The sequence below is a fragment of the Colius striatus genome, unplaced genomic scaffold, assembly GCF_028858725.1.
Source record: "Colius striatus isolate bColStr4 unplaced genomic scaffold, bColStr4.1.hap1 scaffold_35, whole genome shotgun sequence".
Lineage (NCBI taxonomy): Eukaryota > Metazoa > Chordata > Aves > Coliiformes > Coliidae > Colius > Colius striatus.
In genome coordinates, this window is record NW_026908519.1 from 2,057,257 (window position 1) to 2,071,733 (window position 14,477).

Genomic DNA, 14,477 nt, shown 5'->3' on the forward strand with positions numbered 1-14,477 from the left:
TGTAGTAAATAGTAGTAATTGTAGTAAATACACTACAAAATAAAGTCTAATGTTGCCAAAGAAAAACACGGGAAACAAAGGAAACTTGACAGAAAGTGAAGTACAGAAACTTGAGGGAAAGCCAGAGCCCCAGGCAGCTGCTGCCACCTGGACACAGGCTCTGCTGCCCAGGGGGGCCCCTAGTGCAGGGCTGGGCAGATGGCCAGGGAGCGGCCGTAGCACATGATGGGGAGAAGATAACGCTGTCCTGAAATGAAAAGGAGAGTCCTCAATGTGTGGGCAGCACATCCCAAGTAGGAGATGTCCCAATTGTCCCAGTGGGAATTGGCCATAGCTTTGGGGACAGTGGTGAAGGTGTCCCCAGAAGGTCCGAGAGGGAGAGGCTGAGGAGGAAGTCCATGGGAGTGGGGAGGGAGTGGTCAAAGGCTACGGTGCTGATGACAAGGCCGTTGGCCAGGAGGGCAGCCAAGGAGATGCCCAGGCAGAGCCCAAAAGGCAGCAGCTGCAGCTGCCCCATGTCTGCCAAGGGCAGGAGCAGGAACTGGCTGATGGAGCTGCTGTTGGGCATTTGCTGTTCCTTTGAAGGAGAGCCTTTTAAAACCAGCAAAATGCAGGGAAAATAGAAGACAAGACTCCTCTGAGCAAAGCCAGCTCTGTCTCCTCACCCTCTGCAGCTCTCCGAGAGCAGCAGCTCCAGAGCCAGCCAGTACGTGCAGCAGAGGCTGTGGTGCCTGCAGAGCCGCAAGCCGTCCGTGCAAGAGGCGGCCGTCAGGTTCATGGGTGAGACACGGCCCCAGCCCCGGCTGTGCTGCTGGGGGCTCCCTGCGCCCTCTCCCAGCCCTGCCCTGGGCCTCGCGCTCGCTGGCATGGGAAGGCCCTGGGCTGGGCCCTGACAAGGTCAGGGGGGCGCGTGGCCGGGCCGGAGGGGCCGCTGTGGGGCAGCTGTGACCCGCTGTGTGTTCTCAGGGCTTGCTGGGCAGCGCCTGAAGGGTCAGCAGGAGGAGCTCCAGGCCATGCGTGAGGGTGAGTGAGGGCAGCGGGGTGTCAGCAGAGGCTGGTGGGGAGGAGGAAAGGCCCTGGGCCTGGAGCTGCAAGCGGGAGAGCTCTGCCCTTGTGCAGACAAGGGCTGGTGTGGGCAGAGCAGACAGAGGTGTCAGGGGCATGGGGGGGATTCGTGGGCAGCACCTTCTGGCTGATGCCGTTGGCCCCTGCTCCCTCCAGGCCACGGGAAGGGCTGGTGAGCTGGGTCTGGCAGGAGGGCTTGCTGGGGTGCCCGCCAGCCCGGGCTGTGAGCTCAGCTCTGCTCGTCTGTGTTTCAGCCCTTCAGAGCATGCCAGGTGACATCAGTGCTTCACTCGCGAACCTGTCGGCTCAAACGCAGCTCATCCTGACAGCTGTAGATGGAACAGCATCCTCCAGGCCCAGTCTGCTGCACCGGCTCCACGGGGCCTGGAGGAGACAGACTTCTCTCTGGGTCTCTGACTGACTGTGCAGCGGGAGCTCTGTGCAGGGCTGATCCCCCTCGTCAGTGAAACAAGGCACTCCAGCAGCCAAATCAGCCTTTCCCTTCTCTTTGCTCCTTCCTTTCCCCCTGGCTTTGTGTTTCTGTGTTTGTGTTTAGTCTTCTGTTTGAACTGGGAGTTGATCCCCTGACCCTTGAGTCCGGTTGACCAGGTTCATGGAGTTGTTTGGTGGTTTCCAGGGAAACTGAAAGGGAAAATCAAAAGACACAAGAATGAATGAGAGGATGGCCCTTGGGAAAATGTAATAAAGGAACATGTCACCAGCAGTACCTGAGTGTTTGCTGCTCTGGATATCAGTGGAGGGGAAAGGAATGCTTTCACCTGCTTGGAGAAATCAGGCTGTTGCCTGCAGGCCATAGAAAAACCGCTTCCTAAGACAAGACGAGAAGTAAAGAAAAGGTTCTGAACTGTTAGGTTTCAGTTCCTGGTCCAGGGCACGGGCTGCGGCGACTAGAGCAAAGTGGCCTGCGCGGTGTCCCAGCTGCCTGCTGGCAGTAGCGACATTCGCTCCAGCCCGCCCCAAGATGGAGTAGCTGAACTGTAGGGAATGTTCAGCCTTACATTCTCCATGACTCAGACCAGAACGGCCTCATGCTGATGTTTCCCTGTGTTTCACATCACCAGTTACGACCCTACCACGGGGCTGCCCCCGATTCAGCTGTGGAGCTTGACGGGAGATGAGGTACGTGTGTGACATACCCACTGCCGCAGCTCCGTCAGCGTCCAGGATTAGGGGCTTTCTCCTGTTCATGAGGAACTTGCTGACGTTTCCTGCTGGTGTTCTGATGTGCTTTTTTCTCACCTCCCTGTAGGTGGTCTCAGTAAACAGAGCGCTGGTGGAAAGACGATTTGCTCAGTGGCTGGACTACCAAAGTCCTGCCAAGCCCAAGTGCAGCTGATGTTCTTCTGTATCTAGCAACCCTGTAAATATCCTCCAGAATAAAGTCAGATATTGTCCAAAAACACCCCTGGAAGCCAAGGGAACGTTAGAGAAGCTTCTCCACCCCAAAGTGTCCCGTGTGAAGTTGTGGCTGCCGTTGCGTCAGTTGCAGATACAGCAGAGGAGAAGTCTGCCCCCCACTATGATGTATTGATGGCCTCTTTAAAACACACTGTTGAGAATGCTGTTCAGCAGGAATTAAGGCTACTGAATGCAGCAGCCTAACTGGCCTTGCTGTTGGTAAAGCAGATGGAGCTGTGGAGGTGGTGGTCACAGGCCACAGTGCTGATGATGAGGCTGTTGGCCAGGAGGGCAGCCAGGGTGATGCCCAAGGAGATGCCCAGGGAGATGCTCAGCAAGAGCCCAAAGTGCAGAGCTGCAGCTGCCGCCTGTCTGCAAAGGGCAGGAGGAGGAAGCGGGTGATGGAGATGCTGTTGGACATCTGCTGCCTCTGGGCATGGGGCACTTTTGGGGTTCTGGGCTTTGTCCAGCTCCTTCCCGTTACCACAACAGGGAGTGTTCTTGGATGTCAGGAGCCCTCAGCATTTCTGCTGCCCTCAGGGAGCACAGAGCGAGGGCTGCGAGGCCAGAGGATGGGCTGTGGGTGAGAGTAGAGCCAGGGCAGCCGGGCTGTGCCCCTGCCTGGTTCCCAGCGCCCTGTTCCTGTCCCTTTCTGCCCGTCCCCTGTGAGTCTGCACAGCCCCAGCCCCTGCTGAGAGCAGAGGGATCCCCCTCACATCACTCCGTGTCTCGCCCTTGCTCAAGCTCTCAGCCCCCGACGGCCAGCCAAGGGCACTGACGGCTCATTTCCCCCACCCAGCAGCACTGTCTGTGCCTCAGTGTGTCTGTGCTCTCTGTGGGGCACCGAGATAACACACAGCTCCCAGGCAGAGAACAGACAGGACATGGACAGAGCTGCTTGTGCCTGACCCAGAGGCTCCCTCAGGCCGCAGCCCCCTGTGAGGCCAAACCCCACAGGCCCAGCTGGTTGCCAGGCTCCGGCTGCCTCACATTTTTTGAGGGGAAAAAACTGTTTTGGGGTAAGAATCACTTCTTTGAAGCAAACTAAGTTGATCTGAGAGGGGAAAAATCCCTCTGAGGCGGGAAAAGTGCCTTTCTGAGAGGGAAAACCGCTTTTTGGGTGAAAATCGCTGCTTTGAGAAAAACTGAGTTGATCCGAGGCTTTGTGTGAGGGAAGAAGCCACTTTGTGCAGGGGATAGTCACGTTTTCAGGGGGAAAAGTGCTTTTCTGGGGGAAAAATCACTGCTTTGAGGTAAATTAAGTTCATCTGACGGGGGGAGAAATCCCTTTGAGGCAGGAAAAGCGCCTTTCTGAGGGGAAAAACATCATTTTGGGGTGAAAATCACTGCTTTGAGGTAATTAAGTTGATCCCAGGCTTTATATGAAGGAAAAAGACACTTTACGTAAGGGAAAGTCACATTTTGAATGGAAAAAGCTCTGTTTAAGGGTAAAAATCATTGCTTTGATGCAAATTAAGTTCATCTGAGGGGGGAGAAATCCTTTTGAGGCCGGAAAATTGCCTTTTTGAGGGTAAAAACTGCTTTTCTGGGGGGGGAATTGCTGCTTTGAGGCAAAATTAGCTCATCTGAGGAGGAAAAGTTCCTTTCTGAGGGGGAAAAATGATTTTTGGGGTGAAAATTGCTGCTTTGAGGCAGATTAGACTCATTTGAGGAGGGAAAAATCCCTTTGAAGCAGGAAAAGCGCCTGAGGAAAAAATCAGCTTTTTGGGGTGAAAATAGATGCTTTGAGGCAAATGAAGTTGATCCCAGGCTTTGTGTGAGGAAAAAATCCAGTTTGTGTGGGGGAAAGTCACATTTTGAGTGGAAAAAACCTCTGGTTTAGGGTAAAAATCACTGCTTTGAGGCAAATTAAGTTCATCTGAGGGGGGAGAAATCCTTTTGAGGTGGGAAAATTGCCTTTTTGAGGGTAAAAACTGCTTTTTTTGGGGGGGAATTGCTGCTTTGAGGCAAAATTAGCTCATCTGAGGGGAAAAAGTGCCTTTTAAGGTTAAAATCAGCTTTTTTAGAGGGGAAAGCACCGCTTTGAGGCAAATTGAGTTAATATGAGGGGAGAAAAGTCCCTTTAAGGAGGGAAAATTGCCTTTCTGAGGGGAAAAACTGCTTTTTGGGGTGAAAATCGCTGTTTTGAGGCAAATGAAGTTGATCCCAGGCTTTGTGTGAGGGAAAAAGCCACTTTATGTGGGGGAAAGCCACATTTTGAGGGGAAAAAAACCTATGTTTTAGGGTAAAAATCACTGCTTTGAGGCAAATTAAGTGCATCTGAGGGGAGAGAAATCCTTTTGAGGCAGGAAAAGCACCTCTCTGAGGGGAAAAACCTCTTTTTTCGGTGAAAATCGCTGCTTTGAGGAAAACTGAGTTATCTGAGGGGGGAAAAATCCTTTTAAGGCAGGAAAATCGCTGTTCTGTGGGGAAAACCAGCTTTTTTTCCGGAAAATAGCTGCTTTGAGGCAAATTAAGTTAATCTGATAGGGGAAAAATCCCTTTGAGGCAGGAAAAGCGCCTTTCTGAGGCAAAAACTACTGGTTTAGGGCAAAACCGCCGCTTTAAGGGCGAAAATGGGAATCATTTGAGGTATAAAACGAAGGTGTGAGGGGAAATTTAATCTTTGAGGGCAAAACGGTCCCTCTAAGCTCAACAACCCGCCGCTTTTTGGGGTAAAATGGAGCAATTTAAACGATTCTCTCCCCGTTCCTGCCAGCCCCGCGCCTCCCAACACCTTCCTCCAGCTCCCTCTCGCGTCCCTCCTCCTCCCCGTTCCCCTCCCCGCTGTACCTCGCCCTCGCTTTTGGCGTCAAAAGCCGCTTTTTCTCCGCCTCCTCCCTCCCCTCAGCCGGGCGGAAGCGGGAAAACGCGCGCTCGGCACAAAATGGCGGCCGCCTCTGTCCTCACCCAACATGGCGGCGCCCTCACAGCACCCGCCCCCTTCACCGTAACGGCGTCCATACAACATGGCGGCGTCCGCACAGCCGCCATGTTGGGTGATTTGTACCTCCCACGAGCTCCTTTTCCCACCTCACAGCAGCGGTTTTGCCCCTGAAACGGCCGTTGTCGCCTCAAACCGAACCTGTGACCAACCCGCCCTCATTTTGTGACTCGAAACCCCCATTTTGGTTGGATTTTCGGGCCATTTGGGGCGTTTGGGGCTCATTTGGGGAGGGTTCGGCTCATTTTGGGGGGGTTTGGGTACATTTTGCGGAGTTTTGGATTAATTTTGTGGGGTTTGGGGTCATTTGGGAGGTTTTGGGCTCATTTGGGGGGACTTCGGGTTCATTTGGGGGGGTTGGGGCTCATTTGGGGGCGTTTTGGGCACATTTTTCTGAGTTTTGGGTCATTTGGGGGCTTGGGGCTCATTTTGTGGGGGTTTGGGCTCATTTTGTGGGGTTTGGGGTCATTTGGAAGGTTTTGGGCTCATTTTGGGGGATTTTGAGGACATTTGAGGGGTGTCTAAGGTAATGGGGAGACACCCCCCCCCCCCCCAATTCCCCTCCCAGCTTACCCCGAGGGACATTTTGGGGGCGGGAGGGGGAGTTATTGCATCATCAGGGGGGTGGAGCCCCCCTAAACCCCACCTACCCCCCAAAAAAGTGGGTGGGCTTCGGCTTGACCACTCCCCACGCTCTTTTCCCCTCCTCCACCCTCCCTACGTCTTTGGGGGGTATCAGGGACAGCCCCCCATCATCCGGGGCGGGGTCTGAGGTGCCACAGGGAAGCAGAAACTCATCAGGAGAGGGGGAGGTGAGTTGGGGGGTCTCTGGGGCGTTTGGGGGGTGGTCTGGGGTTGTTTGGGGTGTTCTGGGGGCATTTGAGGGAGTCTGTGGGGTTTTAGGGTCGATTGAGGGGATATGGGGTCACTTGAGGGGTTTGGGGATCATTTGGGCGATTTTGGGGCTCATTTGGGTTGATTTGGGGGAGTTTGGGTCCATGTGGGGGCTCAGGGATCATTTGGGGCATTTTGGGCTCATTTGGGGGAGTTTTAGGTCATTTGGAGAGGGTTGGGGCCATTTTAAGGGGTTTTGGGATCATTTGGGGGGTTTGGGGGTTCATTTGGAGGGAGTTGGGGTCATTTGGGGAGGTTTTAGGCTCATGTGGATGGCTTTTGGGACAATTTTGGGGGGTTTTGGATCATTTGAGGAGGTTTCAGTTTCATTTAGGGGGGTTTGGACCTCATTTGGGGGTATTTTGGGGGGTCTTGGGCTCATTTAGGGGGTCTTGGGCTCATTTGGGGGAGTTTTGGGTCATTTGGAGGGAGTTGAGTCCATTTTTAGGGGTTTTGGGATAATTTGGGGGGTTTTGGGGCTCATTTGGAGGGAGTTGAGGTCATTTGGGGAGGTTTTGGGCTCATGTGGGAGGCTTTTAGGACAATTTTGGGGGGTTTTGGGTCATTTGAGGAGGTTTTAGGTTCATTTAGGGGGGTCTTGGGCTCATTTGGGGGAGTTTTGGGTCATTTGGGGAGGTTTTAGGTTCATTTAGGGGGGGTCTTGTGCTCATTTGGGGGGGTCTTGGGCTCATTTGGGGGAGTTTTGGGTCATTTGGAGGGAGTTGGGGCTCATTTGGAGGGAGTTGGGGTCATTTGGGGAGGTTTTGGTCTCATGTGGGGAGCTTTTGGGACCATTTTGGGGGATTTTGGGTCATTTGAGGAGATTTTAGGTTCATTTAGGGGGGTTTAGACCTCATTTGGGCTCATTTGGGGGGGTCTTGGGCTCATTTGGGGGAGTTCTGGGTCATTTGGAGGGAGTTGGGGCCATTTTTAGGGGTTTTGGGATCATTTGGGGGGTTTTGGGGCTCAATTGGAGGGAGTTGGGGTCATTTGGGGAGGTTTTGGGCTCATGTGAGGGGCTTTTGGGACAATTTTGGGGGGTTTTGGGTCATTTGAGGAGGTTTCAGGTTCATTTGGGGGGGTTGGGCCTCATTTGGGGGGATTTTGGGGGGTCTTAGGCTCATTTGGGGGGCTTTTGGGCTCATTTGGGTGAATTTTGTGACATTTGGAGGGAATTGGGGCCATTTTGAGGGGTTTTGGGATCATTTGGAGGGGGTTGGGGCTGATTTTGTGGGGATTTGGGTTCATTTAGTGTTTTTTGGTGTCATTTGGGGGCTTGGGGCTCATTTTGTGGCGGTTTATGTTTATTTTCGGGGGTTTTGGGCTCATTTGGGGGATTTGGGGTTCATTTGGGGGTTTTGGGCTCATTTTGTGGGGATTTGGGTTCATTTTGTGGTTTTTGGGGTCATTTTGGGGGTTTTGGGCTCATTTTGCGGTGTTTTGGGTCATTTGGGGACTTGGGCCTCATTTTGTGGCGGTTTATGTTTATTTTGGGGGGTTTTGGGCTCATTTGGGGGGTTGGGGCTCATTTTGTGGTTTTTGGGCTCATTTTGTAGTTTTTGGGCTCATTTGGGGGGTTTTGGGGTTCATTTGGGTGGGTTTGGGGCCATTTGGGGGTGTTTTGGGCTCATTTGTGGGATTTTATGCTCATTTGGGAGGGATTGGTGTCATTTGAGTGGGGATTGGGGCCCTTTGAGTGGGTTTTGGGCTCATTTTGGGGGATTTTGAGGTCATTTGAGGGGGGTCTGAGCTCATGGGGAGACACCCCCCGAATTCCACTTCCAGCTTACCCCGAGGGACATTTTGGGGGCGGGAGGGGGAGTTATTGCACCATCAGGGGGGTGGAGCCCCTGTAAACCCCACCTACCCCCCAAAAAAGTGGGTGGGCTTCGGCTTGACCACTCCCCACGCTCTTTTCCCCTCCTCCACCCTCCCTATGTCTTTGGGGGGTATCAGGGACAGCCCCCCATCATCCGGGGCGGGGTCTGAGGTGCCACAGGGAAGCAGAAACTCATCGAGAGAGGGGAAGGTGAGTTGGGGCGGTCTTGGGGGCTTTTCGGGGGTGGTCTGGGGTTGTTTGGGGTGGTCTGGGAGCGTTTGAGGGGGTCTGTGGGGGTTTGGGGGGTTTAGGGTCGATTGAGGGGATATGGGGTCACTTGGGGGGGGTTGGAGTCCTTTGGGAGGGATTGAGGTTATTTGGGGGGGATTGGGTTCGTTTGAGGGGTTTTGGGGTCATTTGGGGGGGCTTGGGGTCGTTTGGGGGGATATGGGGTCACTGGGGGGGCCTGGGAAGATTTGGGGTCGTTTGGGGGGGGGTTGGTATCATTTGGGGGAGGTTAGGGGGGAGTTTGGCTCGTTTGGGGGCATTTGGAGTCCTTTGAGGGGGTTTGGGCTCATTTGGGTTGATTTGGGTCCATGTGGGGGCTCTGGGGGCATTTTGGACTTTTTGGGCTCATTTGCAGGAGTTTTGGGTCATTTGGAGGGGCTTGGGGCCATTTTGAGGGGTTTTGGGATAATTTTGGGGGGTTTGGGCTCATTTGGGGGGCTTTTTAGACCATTTTGGGGGGTTTTGGGTCATTTGAGGAGGTTTCAGTTTCATTTAGGGGGGGTTGGGCCTCATTTGGGGGGATTTGGGGAGTCTTGAGCTCATTTGGGGGGGTCTTGGGCTCATTTGGGGGAGTTTTGGGTCATTTGGAGGGAGTTGGGGCCATTTTGAGGGGTTTTGGGATCATTTGGGGGATTTTGGGGCTCATTTGGAGGGGGTTGGGGCCATTTGGAGGGGTTTTGGGCTCATGTGGGAGGCTTTTGGGACAATTTTGGGGATTTTGGGTCATTTGAGGAGGTTTTAGGTTCATTTAGGGGGGTTTGGTGCTCATTTAGGGGGATTTGGGGCTCATTTGGGGGGGTCTTGGGCTCATTTGGGGGGGTCTTGGGCTCATTTGGGGGGGTCTTGGGCTCATTTGGGGGGGTCTTGGGCTCATTTGGGGGAGTTTTGGGTCATTTGGAGGGAGTTGGGGCTCATTTGGAGGGAATTGGGGTCATTTGGGGAGGTTTTGGGCTCTTGGAGGGCTTTTGGGACCATTTTGGGGGATTTTGGGTCATTTGAGGAGGTTTTAGGTTCATTTAGGGGGGTTTGGACCTCATTTGGGCTCATTTGCGGGGCTCTTGGGCTCATTTGGGGGAGTTCTGGGTCATTTGGAGGGAGTTGGGGCCATTTTTAGGGGTTTTGGGATCATTTGGGGGTTTTGGGGCTCATTTGGGAGTTGGGGTCATTTGGGGAGCTTTTAGGCTCGTCGGGGGCTTTTGGGGCTATTTTGGGGGGTTTTGGGTCATTTGAGGAGGTTTCAGGCTCATTTCAGGGGTTCTTGGGCTCATTTGGGGGAGGTTTGGGTCATTTGGGGGGGGTATGGGGCCATTTAGGGGAGTTTTTGGATCATTTGGGGGTTTTTGGGTCATTTGGGGAGGTTTTGGGCTCATGTGAGGGGCTTTTGAGAGGTGTTTATACTTGTTTAATCTCAACAGTGGTCAGTAGGGATGCAGCTAAAATCTAAACTGGAAGCTGTGCACCGTAATCTTAAATACAGTGCAGTACAGTGCTAGATTCTACTCAGTTCCACAAGGCATCAGGGAAAAGTCCTTTTCCCAGAATATAGCTAGGATAGCTAACCCCAACTGCCCAAGGGACGTTCCATACCATAGGATGTTGTTCTCAGCAATAAAACCTGTGGGGAAGGAGGAGAAAAGGACAATGAGTACAAGAAGCTTTACCATTTTTTTTGATATTCTGCAAAATGAAGCTTATTTTAAAATAAATCTCAAGTTAAACAATGTTTTTAAATTGGATGTATTGGAAACCAGGTTGGCAATGCCTCAAGTTTTAAATATGTTCAACCAGAAGTAAACCTGTGGGGTTTTTTAGTTGCAAAAGAAAGATTTAAACAGAATTGATAGATATATTTATCTTAAAATCTTGCTGTACAAGGTGTTTTGCTGGTTGTTAAATGTCTCAGGTGAAATCAAGTGTAAAAGGTAAATTAACACTCTGGTGATAGCTTTACAAAGAATAAGTTATTTCTAGGAAAGTGAGTACAAATGCACATTAGTGTATTTATCAGGATTGCTTCTTGCTGGTATTAATGATACCTGGTTTCTCACAGCAGTAATTATTGTAGAGGGGAATAAATGGTGCCAGGTACTATATGTAGTAGTAGTATGAGGGCTAAATGCCATGAAAATACTTCAGATTTTATGGCAAAAGATCAGAAAGACTTTAAGTAAAGCCTAGGTAAAGTCTAGTCTGATCTAGGTGAAGCTGCTTCTGCAGGGGGGTTGGACTAGATGATGTCTAAAGGTCCCTTCCAACCCCGCCATTCTATGATTCTACAATTCTAAATAGGAAGTATGTTCATACCTGGAGCAAATCTATAGATTAATTGCTCCTGGTAGCACCTCTCTTGGAGAGAAAAATGGTGATTCCAGGATGTATCACAGTGGGAGCTAAACTTCTGGAAGAACTGTATTGTCAGACACCAGACAATGGAAGAATGTATATGAGACCAATGACTTTTGAAGAATAAAATCTACTTTGTAAAAGGAGATTATTTCTGCTTTGTTTTTAAGCATTGAATGGCACTGGAAGCATTCATGTGGATCCCATATAGAGCAAAGAAATGTAGACTGTATCGCACACAGCCAGTGACACTGCATGTCAGCTTCTGTGGAAGTACTGCAGGAACAGTGTAAGTAGAGTTTAATAACTGTATTAGTAAGTTTCCTAAGCATGAAGTCTTGTTACATCAGTTATTTTTAGAAGAGATTGTGTTTCAAGAAGAAGGTAGGAAATGAGGTTACAAAACCTGTTTCAGAAGAGCAGTTCTTAAACAGAACCGATTGGTGATTAATGAATGTTTCTTCCTTAGTGATTCCAGTTTTATTATTGACCTGTTTTAATCCTTTGTTATGTCTCATTGGTGCACTTCTTAAGATTTATCATGACTTGAAGTAATCTCTTGACATGTATCCAAAGCTTTTTCCAAAGTTGTTAATTTTGTTGAGGTAGGATGGTTGGTTGTGTTTATTTTCCTAGAGCAGCTAAAAGATGGGATAATGCTGCTACTCAGTATTTTCAAAACCTTCTCAAAGGTAAGTAAAACGTCCTGCCAAAATGGTCATTGGTATTTCTGTTTTGGGAAAAAGAAACCATTGGAGAATTGTAGTACTTGTATTTTGTATTTATTTAAGAATGTTGTATGTTAAAAATACAGAAAGAAGCTACATGAGTGGTTTCTGTGTGGACTAAGGCAAAAACATTTGTGGAGCTGCATGTTGAGTACTGTGGGCTTCCATGCTGCATCAATTTTGACAGTTGACTAGAGGGTATCTGGCTCTTGGATAGGCTAAATAACGTAGGACTCATGTGACAGTTGTTTTGAACAATGAAGCCTTCCTGTCTATTTGTCCTGAATCTTTGATTCAGCATCACAAATGTATTGTTGTAGTTTTGTGTGGAGACGTCACAATCTGGCTTACGGATTTACCCTGTCAGTTGTTGTTTGACGAGGATGTAAGCAGCAGCTCAGAAGAGGAGTATCTTTGTTGCACATGTTAAAAAATAGATTGAGCTCTAAGTAGTCATTTTGTTGTCCAGAACTGCTTTCTCTTTAATCTCTTCTTGTCTTTTCCCATATTTGAAGTTTCAGTGGGTCATCCAGTCTTTTTCTGATAGCTTTTGGTCTTACTAGAAAAGCAACTCTTCACTGAGGCATCCTAATCTTGAGTTATATTCTTCTGCCTGAAAAACTGCCTGCCCATTTACTTACCTTTTATGTGGAGTTTTCTATACTTGTATTTGGGGAGGAGAGGATGAGTTTATGAAAATGAGAAAGGGTCTTTAGGCTGATCAACTCCCCAAGGTAACCAGTAAGCAATGCTTCTCATGATTTACTTATTTTTTCCCCACACCCAGCTGTGTGTCACCATGCAGAGTAAAGGGAAAGGTTCCTATAGAAGCAGTAATAACACTGAATTTCATTTCCCAGACTGTACCGTAAGCAGTGATAATTTTTTTTCATTGCTGGCACATCCTTAGTGTCTGCAGAAGCAGTGCTTCACAGTTGACTCGTGGACTTCATCAGCTGTGTTTGCTTGGATGAAGAGCCTAACTAAGCTATACACATGTACAAATAAAACTTATTTCAAGAAAAGTAAATGTCAAGCTTGGGAAGTGTGCATTTGTACTACAGATTAGCTCATCTTTTAGACTCTGACAAAGATTTTTAGTGTAGAACTACGACTAGTTTGTGTGTGGAAGTCATTAATCTGTTTTGGCTCTCAATTTTCCTTCAAAGACTAAGGAGAACATTTTTGTAACCCTTCTTATTGCCCTGTTACTTTCTTATTTCATTTAAAAGTTACGACAGTTCTCCTAGCTTCTCTAAAGAGATAGTGTACACATCTAATTGTGATTTCTATTTTTGTCTGTGTCAAAAGGTAGAAGTGACAAATACTGATAGTTTTGTATGGGTTTAATCTTTTTCCTTGTTCTTGTATTTATAACTCTGTTTAGCAACTACCCAGACGACAGCCAAAGTATGTGCTGTAGAAGATACCACATCTGATGTTTTCTTTATGTGACAATAAAAGGGGAAAAGGTAAGATATTTTTCTCTCTACAAACCTCTTTGTGCACTGTGCTGTAGAAGTTATAACTTTCTGACAAATTTAAGACCGAAAAGTGTTATTTGCAAGTGAATTTTGTAATTTGCCATATACAGTAGAAGTGCAATCATTAACTTATTAGAAGATTTATTTTCTAAATCTGTTGTTTGTGAACTTTGGAATGAATTCTGTGAGGTGGAAACTTGTGAACCGCTTTGGAAGGTATTGACAAGCAAATGAAGTCCCCCAAGTACTTCAGATGAACAACTATGTGAATTTACTGTACTCTTGTCCTTCTTTGTGATACACTTAAAGATATTTCAAGAAGGCAGTTGCATGGTGTTATGAAAATAAATACAAGTTCATATGTGCATAAGGCTGAGTTCCCAAACAGTTGGGAGAAAGGAAGAAAGCTCGTTGCACTTACCAAAGTGCGTAACTCCTGCTAAATCTCTGCTGCAGCTACTGTCAGACTTAAGCAGCTGCCTAGTAGACAAAAATAAATGTGTTTGCAAACTGCTGCCATTTGGAGTATTTTACCAAGACTTTTAACATTAGAGCTGTGGTCTTCACTGTAGACAATAACTTGGATTACATCTTAATTTGAATACCTTCTCTGTTCAGAATCACAGTTGGCAAGTGTCACTTCTCTCTGAGCCAGTAAGAACTTTTAAGTTGAATATTGTTTTTTCCTGCCAGGTTTGGATGCACTCTGAATCAAAGGGACATAAAACTGTTAAGATAGTTTTTCTAAAAATGTTTAAAGCTCATAGAAAACTGAGCACAGAATTTTAGGCAAAAGCATGAAACTGGTAAGTAACACCTGTTTGGAGAACATAGAGGAAGATATGACCAACTTTCCTGCCCTGGAATGAGTACTCTTCAGAAAGCATTTGTACATACTGCATATGTCTTCCTGTTGTCTCCAGCTTCAAGTAAATTCTAAAGCAGTATGTGATGGTGACTTGCTTGTTGATTCTGGTCAGTCAAATACTTGGGTTTTTTAGGTATGCATTAATGATGATCTCGTCTTAAGCAGCTTTGCTCATTTTGAGCAAGCTGAAGAGAATGCAGTGAGTTCAGCAGATTATCAGGACACCCAAACATCATTAAATCTTGTCTCTCTTCCAATGAAAGTTGTTAATCCTGCACTTGATTTGAGGACAGTGCTGCTCCAGCAGAAGGTATCAACAGATCCTGAAACAAGTGGGAACCGTGTGTGTTGGCAGCAATCATTCATGCAGTGCATCATTTATCTTTACCTGGATATATTGAACTACTGTATCAGTTGGAATCCAACAAGTGGAACAAAAGGTATCCTAACAAACACTGCCTATGTATCAGACTTTACAAAGAGCAATCAAATCAGCAGATGCAGGAATATTCTAAAGCATTTTGTACTTGGTAAGACAAAGGGTGAGTTGCAGGGTCATTTGTTGATATGCTGAAAAGCATTAGATACTGTTGAAATAACTTGTAGCATTGATCAGTGATACCTT